We start from the raw sequence: 9,940 nt of genomic DNA on the forward strand, positions 1-9,940 counted from the left end.
TATATATATGAGAGCGAAGTGCAAATGACGATGGTCTGCTCCACCGGACCATCGTAAGTTGTACATCGCTCCTCGAAGTTGTAGGATATCTGACGAATGAGTGCGGGAACACACACTTGTATAATGTGGTGAACGCGGTTTAAGCCGTGGATCAGGGAGTTCAAACAGATGCAACGAATCGCTAACGCATTTCTCTCGCACTTACTGCTGAATGACCACCGATGTTATTATTTTTTTTTTGTTCACTCATGTGGCGGGTATTCCTTGCGCAGCATCGTTATCCCTTCACAGAAATAATTAGGAGAGAAATGAGTAAATTTTTTCCTGTGTAGATCACGCAACCTCTGCTAAGGAGATATTCTGCTTGGTTCAACTTCCTTATACAACACAGTGCCTTTAATAGACGCCGTAGTGGAGGGCATGCATTGCAGTTTGCATTAGCGATTCATGTTCATTAGGAATTCATGTCCTTTAGCATTCGTGTCATTAGCATCCATTAGCAATTATTCTCATAAATGGTGCAGGGCTGGCAAATATTTTAAGGTAGTAGGAAACTATGAAGAAACTTCGACCTACTCTTTAGCTGCCCACGCCAGCGTTGCATATGGTATAGGGTCGTTAGTTTGTCCTTACGGGTGCGTTACTATTCACGAATGCGGTACACGTAGGTGTCGGCAGCAGCAGCCATTTGCGCGTTCTACCAGGCCGTATAGAGCTATTAATGCACTGGCACGCAACGTAGTGGTTGGTGTAACGGCGTCGGCAGCAACAGAATCATGAACGGGCTCTTTCATTTGACGTCGACGAGATTAACCATGCCCTACAAAAACGTTTCTCAGGCCTTGTGGCGCAGTCAATTAAGATTAAATGTCGCGGCAATTGCTACCGCTGCCGTCCGTGTCACACTCTGGTGTTCCGGTATGACGTAAACTTCTGTGCACGTAGCGTGCGGCTTAAATAATCAAATAAAAAAATTGCTACAGGGCAGCTCTGGCGTTCGGATCGTTCAGCTGTATAGTCGCAATGATAGCTTTCATGTTCATATGAAATTGTCTAATCTTCGTGCTTGTGGCTGCAGACGTTCTTGTGGTGTTACTTGTTGCGCTTATTCCTGCGAATTGCCAAGCAGTCGTGTATTTGTAAACGCATGTAGACAATAAGTCTCTGCGGACACGAATAATCATTGCAAATTCTTTCGTTCATAAAGCGACATTTTGTAAATAATCAGTTTTCAGAACAATGAAGTCGTCTGAAGCCACAAAAATGAAGCAGTTGAGACGAATCTATATAATACGCGCCATTCACATACTGGCACAGTCGGTGTAATCGCATCTCCCTTTAGACACCAGCGGCAGAGTTCAGTACCGTAAAGTATACAGAGAACTCTATGCGGCTAGGATAAAGCTTTCTCTATTACATCTTCGTTTTCCGTGTAAATTGTTTTAACGCGCTCCTTATCGCCTTTGATTTGTGCACACAATTAGGTTTGCCAGATGTCCCTAAACGCAATAAAGAACAACTACAGATACGACAAGGCCAACAAGGCTGGCATCTCGTACGACAAGGGAGAGCTACGCACCCTGACGCTGGAAACTGAGCAAAGCCTTCGAGAAAAGGTGGGCGATCACAGCGTTGCATTGTCCCTAACTTCAATGCGTGCGTAGTAGTAGTAGTAATAGTAGCAGCTTTAACGACAAGGGCTGAGGCGACGGAAATGATGGGCCAGGTAAGGTGTAGGGCAGGATGCCGGCGGCTTCCTCGGCCTGAGTCAGAAGGTCCTGCAGGGTGTTCTCGATGCGACGTGTCAATCTGGTCCACTACTCATATGAGGTGGCGGCTTTCTTTTTAGTTCGGCCGTGGCGTAGCACGTCCGTAGTGGACGTATCTTTTTTTCTACCCCGAAAGTGGACCACCGTTACGCAGATGGGGGCCTCTCCATTCCCACACTCCATTTCGGAGAGTGGAAATCCTCGTTATAATTCTACTCCTTTTTAACAATTGAGAATCGTTGACAGTTGGACCTCTTCCATTTCTCGATTGGCTTAACTTATCCGTTCCACTCCTCTAATCCCACTGAATTGAGCGCTTTGCGTATAATTATTTACAACTTGGAGTCTCAACAACTTTACCAATCATGTTACACACAATTTTTTTGCGCGCTAGTAATAATGTTCGGTCCCTTTGAGAAACAAACAAACTGTTATGCTTTGTAGAACGATCTTATTGTTTTGTATTTACGGGCCTGGTTCAAAGGGAACCAATTTTTTTCTTAGTACGCCTCAGTGACCACGTGTTATCGCTCTCCTGCGTACAGGAAAGTGTGCGGGAAAAAAAACATGGCGCACGTAGCAAATCACCGTGGTCTAGTGCAGTGTGCAATCGCTTGCGACTTCGTTTTGGGCGTCCATCCTGGTGTCGTAAACTAAGCATGCTCTTGCTAAATCAAATCAATCTTGGGAACATAAAGCTGCTGTCTTTAAGCGCACCTAAGCCATGTAATGCAAGAAAAAAAAGCTTGCGGATCTTCAGAATTGCAGAATACCATGTTGTTTATAATAACCGTAGCAAAGTGATTCTTCAGTGTCTGCCTACAGGTAGAATTTGAAAAAAGTATTGAGTAAAAAATTGACAAATGTAACAAATTAGCCTATTCCATTTTAGAGTAATTGGCAAGTATACCGGTTATGTAGCCGTGATTAAAATAGATGCTTAGCATTCCACGTCTACTCGCTCATTTCATTCCAAATCCATTCCGCAATCTTGGGCTCTCATTTCATCCCCATTCCGTCTGCCCGACTGGTGATTCCATCGCCATTCGTGGATATTTACGGGCGTTTGAACATTCGGATAATTCTGGAATCGTCCCAACTCCGGTGCTGCGAATTCCAAACTGCGATATTGACCCACAACTGGGGTGACTGATGGTGCACTTCTGACCCCGGTTGATGACGGCTGCTGTATTCGCAGCGTCGGTGCGTACTTGTAGCGTCAGTGCGCAGAGTAAAGAGCATGGACTGCAAGAATTTTAACACAGGGGGTGACATTGACTTGATGCCCGCGCACTAGTGCCGCCACGTGATAACCTGCATTTTAAACTGCATTACCTGTAACTTTCTTTTTTCATTGAAAAGAGATCCTTAACCATGAAGAAACCCTCGAAAAAAATACTCGCAACCCACAAAGCGCCGTAAATGATTTGCTAAAACTGCCCGGCGAGCAGGTTTCAATTTCGTTTCCCACGAGGTGTGTCATGCTGTCGTGACGCATAAATGTGGTCACGTGGAAACGGGACACGGCGACGTTTTTGGCAGATGCCCCGTTTCGCTGGCCGTTAGCTATGCTGCATGCTCTGGGCCATGCCAAAAAAAAAAAAAAGCTGGCAGCATAGCGAACGAACGAGTGAGCCGGCACGTGTGCCATAACATAGTGAGGTTGTGCTGTCACGTGACCACCGTCCACGTCAGGACACAGATGAACCATCTCGAAAACGGAAAAGAAGCTTGTTCGTAGAATTTAAACCTCTCATTGTAAATTGCTTAGAGCGCTTAGAGGCTTGGCAGTATTCTTGTGATGGAATTTTTCGGGTTGAAGACTTTTGTTTAAAGCAAGAAGGCGTTAAATTTGATCTCAATTTTCACCGCTGGAAATCAAGCATTTTCCTCCGAGGAAGCACAGACAGAAACACGAAAGCACGCTTTAATAGTGCGCTATAATTTAGTGCCTCTTTAAGCATTCGCTGTCGCTAGGACTGGCTTGCTTGTTCCTCCACCTCTTTCAGCTAACGAACAAGCTGAACAATTCAAATTCAGAGCGCCCCTTTAACAGGTAATTTTTACCTCGCACGAATTAATGCATTCACACCCTGGTCATTCCCACGATGCCCGATGTGGACGTCCTCGAAGAAAACGCGCTTTTCAAGCGAAGCTATCCGTAGCCGAAAACTCGTGGCCGTGGATGCTGTTGATGATGATGTCTGACCGAATAGTTAGCTCACACTCAGGACCGCTGCCCTCGCACAACGAGTCAGCTAATATGCAGCTCCATCCGCACTACCCCTACTGATGTGCCGGTTGACAGTTTTCTGGGCAATTGCGCAGCGGAGCAGCAAACGGTACATCCATCTCCACACTGTAACAATTATTTGTATACATTGGAGCGCATAGTTCCTTTATCAAGACCTTCGTAAGCCTTTTCTCTCGGGGTGTGGCCTGTCTGCTCTTTCACTTTCTTACCGAGTGAGGTATGTCGGTTTGAGGACTTCTTGCGGTAGCAAAATAGGCTGATGCCGCGGCTGCCTTGATAAGAAGTACTGACTGCTTTGTCAGAAGGACGAAGCATTGACATCATTAGTGACGTCTGTAATGCTGTGCCCGAACTTCTCGGACGGTGTTTGCGTACAGGTCGGCGCGACTAATAGACTCTAAAAACATTTACACCCTTTGGGGTGTATATCTGCCACACAACAATAATCGTCATCTGTCTTGCTTACGTTTCCTTTCTAGAAAACTCAGCGCTTTATATTTCCTGTCCAGAATGATCTGTCATGCTGATAAAACGCATGCCGTTCATGACTTGGAAGTACCGGGCTCGCCGCGTTAAAGAAAGGAAATGCGGACAAGACAGATGACGATTTCGATTTGTCGCAAATATGCACCCCAAAGCGCGTAAACTTTTTTGGAGTGTACGGGGATGCGACATTTCTAGCGCCCTTGGACGCTTTTAAGACGCCCCATGCGAAGCCTATTACAGCATAAAGCTGCGCTGCCCGTGAAGGGCGGCGCCACTGAAATTACGTGACTTTCAGATAGGGGGCACTAACATCATTTCGCCCTGTTTATAGGTCTGATAAGATTTAGGATAAAAGGTTTGGGCTTTGAATGAAACCTTTTACAATAATTTTTTTTGGGGTGGGGGAGCACTGCAATTTTAAAAAAAAAAATTCAGGGATAATTGAGTCGAGAACACAATACCTGATCGGAGCAAATTGGCTGTTAAATATTATATGGCATCTACCCTGCACCTACTGTGTATATGAGAGATCACGGTGACGCCAACGGCTAGAATTCGCCTGCCTGGTGTGTTCGTGTAATTGCCTATCTCAGTAAGGTTAATCGCTTACGGAGAATCACGTGGGGCGAGTGGTGGAGGTTTTCAATGTCTCCCTGATTTTCCGGCATCCATAAATGATTAATAAAAATCGGAGCTTCGGTTAACTCCCCTCTCTTCACGTTCCTACATAACAAGAATCTAAATCCGGCAACATTCTTGCCTTGAGATAGCATGTACGAGTTTATGGATCAGTTGCGTTCACCCAGAAAGATGACGTACTCGTAACGCCTGCGACGGAAAGGATGTTCCACATCCGCCGCGAAGGTTTGTGAGTGGTGGCGCTGGCTAACACTCCCAAGGTTAGTTCTAGTAGTAACACATAAGTACCCAATAAAGTCGATGGGGAAACCACGCCATGGCAGCTGAACTAGTTAGAGCCTTGCACGCGTAATACAAAGACGTTGGATCGTTTCACACCTGCGGCAAGTTGTTTTTTCATCCACTTTCATTGCCATTAGTTTATCATTTCTTTAAGTAGCTTTCCCTATGCTTTTCTTGGTGTCTTTGATTGTTGGCAAACACACTAGAACGTATTCGAATGCGCGAACAAATCGAACATCGGATTTGTTTTATTTTTTGCTTAGATTTTAGAAGGTAAAGATACGTTCTGGGGTTGGCGTGCTAGAACCATAATCTAATTATGAGGCACGTTGTAGAGGGGGGCTGCAGATTAATTTGGACTTTGTGGGTTTCCGTAATGTGCACTCAAGGCATGGTGCACGATCTTTTTTCGCATGCCACCCCTACCAGAATGGCGCTGCCGCGGTTAGGATCGAACCCCCGAACTAGAGCTTACCAGCGCAACTTCATAGTCACCAAGTTACCGCAGTGGGTCCATTTGAGAAAAAGAAAAAGAAAGGAAAAGAAAAACAGTTGATCTATTTATTTCGTTGTCTACTTCAAATACTGCTGACTCCAGTGATAGGGGCTGTGGTAGAGTGTTACAAACACTATAAGTAATACACCAAGAAAAAAATAATTCAGGACGCATTCCACCTTGTGAAAGTGGTTGGTGCAGGGATGCCGTGCGGGAGACCACCACCTGCGATATGGCGACGAGACAAACAGTAAACTTTCACAAACATTTTATTTTGTAACAATCGTCCCCACTGCTTTGTGGTCACTGATGTACGGTGTAATTATCAGTTTTGACTGCAGAAATGTTCTTGGCCAACGTAAGTTCAATACACGTACGATCTGTGGTTGTTGGCCGAGTGGCATCGGTGAAGCACATGAAGGCAAAATCGACGAACTGGACAAACCATCTGTTTTTTGGTTTGGCAATGTCCATGTTAAAATCACCAACAACGATGACCGGGGTGGTGTGGTAACTTGCCAGTGCCGTGAAGTGCGTTCGCATCAAAAACTCGGATGTCGATCTGGGAGTGTTAAGGGAGATGTTCTTACGGGACTTTGAGCCATCGATTCCGCGGGTATGAGCCACTGATGATAAAATTTTTTAACATATTGTTCTTTATGATGCATCTTTTGCTTGCTTAAGGGGTTACGATCCATTACTGATGATGATAGTTTTTGCTAGAATTTTTCTGTCCGCGGACACAATTGTGCCGTTAGGGGATAGCGGTAATCAGCTTCGCTGTGGTATATTACTTGAACTTGTCAAAAAAAGACATATGGATAAGATGCCACTCTCGGCAAAAAATAAAAATTAAAGCAATAGAAATAGAAAGGAAAAAGAAGCAAGACAAAACACGCACATATCAACGAAAGCATCTAGCTCTAAAAGATCCTTAAATGTTTTCCAATTAATCTTGTTCAGCTATATTAGCGTTAAGATCATTCGGCTCAATTACTGCTCGAAGAAAGAGGCAGTGGCTAAATGTATCGTTTCGGTATTTAAACAGAGCTGATGTACATTGATATCGGCGCCGAGTAGACAGATCCGAAGAAAACCTAGCATAGTTCGTTGTTTTGCTTCTCTGAAGACTCTCGACTACTTAAAAGATTAACCCACCGTGGTTGCTCAGTGGCCATGGTGTAGGGCTGGTAAGCACGAAGTCGCGGGATCGAATCCCGGCCACGGCGGCCGCATTTCGGTGGGGGCGAAATTCCAAAACTCCCGTGTACTTAGATTTACGTGCACATCAAAGAGCCCCAGCTTGTCAAAACTGTCGGAGTCCTCCACTAGGGCGTGCCTCATAATCGAAAAGTGGTTTTGGCATGTAAAACACCGTAGTTTAATGTTTAACCTAAGACGATTCGGAATACGAAGCATTTCGAACAAGCGCACACTCGATTACTTTCACATGTTTGCTTGCTCATCTTTCTTGCAGCTCTGCGACTTGAAGACGAGTCAATTAAGGATGGAGTTCAGCATCGCAGTGTACGACATCGATTTCGACGCCACTGGACCGGCTTGTCCCGCCCTGACCATCAGCGGTCCATACCGACGCTTGCAGATGGTCCACAAGCTACGAAATTTTTTCAGGGACCGCTTCCGGAAATCTACACACGCCAGTGAATGCAAAAGCATAAAACTCTGACTGAGACGTGATAGGCCGGAACAAATGCGTCATAAAGCTCCGCCCATTGCATATGGAGAGACGCACGTGAGATATAATACGTTTTCATGCGCCTTATATAGCTTCATTCGCCATTGCCAGTGTCCAAGCTTTAAATGTTACAAGCAGTACATTTGACTTAAGACTCTTCATTTCTGGATAGATTATTGTTATCATTGCTATTTTATAAATTTCTCCTTTCTTCTCCTTCGCCACCTCTTTCTCTCGCTAGAACTCGAAACCGGGCTTTTTTTGGCCCTCCCCTTTCACTCGCACATGCGCATTGTAAGGTTGCCGCTGCGCTGTGATCGGCTTAGTACCATTCCGATTTAGAGCCCTTGTCCGGGTTCCTTGTTTGTGCGAGTCCCTTCTAGAGCTACCCCACTGATGTTTCTTCCACATTGTGCGCATGCGTGATGTAAATGATGCCACATCACCCGTGATCAGCTGGGGAACGTGATAACGCTAATTCGGCATTTACCCACCACGGTGGCACCATAAGAGAAAGGAATTCAACAAGACGGGACACTCGACGAAAACTGGCATCAGGAAACGCGTCATGCCCTGGTGTTACACCCATCTGTTAGTTCACGCGAGCATCGAAAAAAAAAAACTAGAATGGGAAATGAACCTACAGACAACGTTCTATTTTCTTTATTTCTTTCCCGCTAAAACTAAAAAAAAGGTTTCGCATAAATGAACCTATAGTTACGGCTTGTTTTAATTTTGTTACCTAGCAACAAGTCAGGCGCGGAAGATGCATACGTCATGCGCCAGACAGACCATCGACGCCAGCGAGGCCGGTTGCGCCTGTGAAGTTCGCCTGTTGGGCGACCAGTCCTTTTTGGGTGTAGGGAGTGTTTCGGGCTCCCGGCATATTGTTGCCTTCCTTCTGCACTTGCACACGACACCACTGCACTATTGGATTGCACCAAGGTGTAAAATTTTGTTTGACAGTCTGCGACTGTGCAACAGTGACTGGCGCTGTGTCCCTTATCGCCCACTTGATTGTCAGCCACGGCAGCCGCATTTCGTCGGGGCGGACAAAACACACACACAAAAAATGCTCTTGTACATACATTTTCGGTGAATGTTAAGGCAGCCTAGCTTGATTGTACTGGAACCTTTTTTTTTTGGAAGTGGCGCGACCACGACTCTAGGCTTGACGGGTTTTATGTCACCTGCAAAGATGGACAAATGCTCATATTTTTTTCGTAAGTACCCACTCACAAACTATATTTCTATGCCTACTCCACGAGAAAACCTATCCGTCCGTCCATCCGTACTTTCGTGAATTACGTAATACAAATCGCTGCAAAGAAATTAATGTAAAAATTGAAAAAAAATGTCGGAAGATAAAGAAGTGTTGGTGGTGGTCTGTGAGCAGTCACTGAGTTCATAAGGATGATAAGGAGTGTTGAGGTGTAGGATGGATCTTAGCATGCTTGATAACGGATCGACGCGGATGCTTAAGGTGCTAAAGAGCGATAGGGCATACAATGGTCGTAGCAATTCTGATTAGGTTAATGAGCACCGATGAGGATTGATAAAGGTTGGATCAAGTCCGAGCAGAATGACCCGGACTGATAAGAATTCATAAGGGTCGCGTCATTCCAGATAAGATTCGTTAGATAAGGGTTGCTAAAGATTCGATCGATTGCGATAAGGTTGATACCGACGGACAAGTGCCCATAAGGCTCGGATCAAATCCGATCATGTTGATAGCAACCTATAAGAGTTGAGAAGGGTTTCATAAGGTCCGATAAGGTTGATGACGACCGATAAGGGTTGATAATGCTTTATATTTGTGGGATCAAGTTCCATAACATTGATCATGACAACCGGGTTGCGTGGAAATGAGCAAGTGGCACTATGCTTACGTACACACTGACAGCTCCCAGAGGAGTTCCTGCGTGAACTTTTTGCTTAGAGCTCACTCTAGCTCAGGCTCACCGAAATTCTACTGAGCCGGGATCACTCGTACTCAGGCTCAGCAGAACTGTGCTCAGCCAGGTTCACCCGGATTCAAACTCACCAGATGGGCTCATACTCAGTTTCATTCCTTAGATGGGCTCATTCGGGCTGAGCCTCACTAAAGTTCTACTCACCCATGCTAGCTTGTAATCTTACTCATCAGGATTATACTCAGCAGGGATGACTCTGCCGAGGAGACGCATAAAGGCCTCCTGGGCCCACCGATCTCAAGAACTGAGAACTTCTTTTGAATAGAACTTACCAGTGACAAGAAGTAGCGTCATAGCAGGCTAAGATATACAGACTGAAAAGGGATTGCGAAGATAAAGATTTAG

General features: G+C 45.3%; 1 long non-coding RNA gene across 1 annotated transcript; it reads left to right on the forward strand.

The window, feature by feature from the left end:
• Positions 1–1,488: 1,488 nt before the first annotated feature.
• Positions 1,489–7,842, forward strand: LOC129381478 (uncharacterized). Its single transcript, XR_011891346.1, has 2 exons — positions 1,489–1,616; positions 7,404–7,842. It is a non-coding gene; the product is annotated as an uncharacterized lncRNA (long non-coding RNA).
• The last annotated feature ends 2,098 nt before the right edge of the window (positions 7,843–9,940 follow it).

Source organism: Dermacentor andersoni, unplaced genomic scaffold (genome assembly GCF_023375885.2).
Source record: "Dermacentor andersoni unplaced genomic scaffold, qqDerAnde1_hic_scaffold ctg00000033.1, whole genome shotgun sequence".
Taxonomy (NCBI): domain Eukaryota; kingdom Metazoa; phylum Arthropoda; class Arachnida; order Ixodida; family Ixodidae; genus Dermacentor; species Dermacentor andersoni.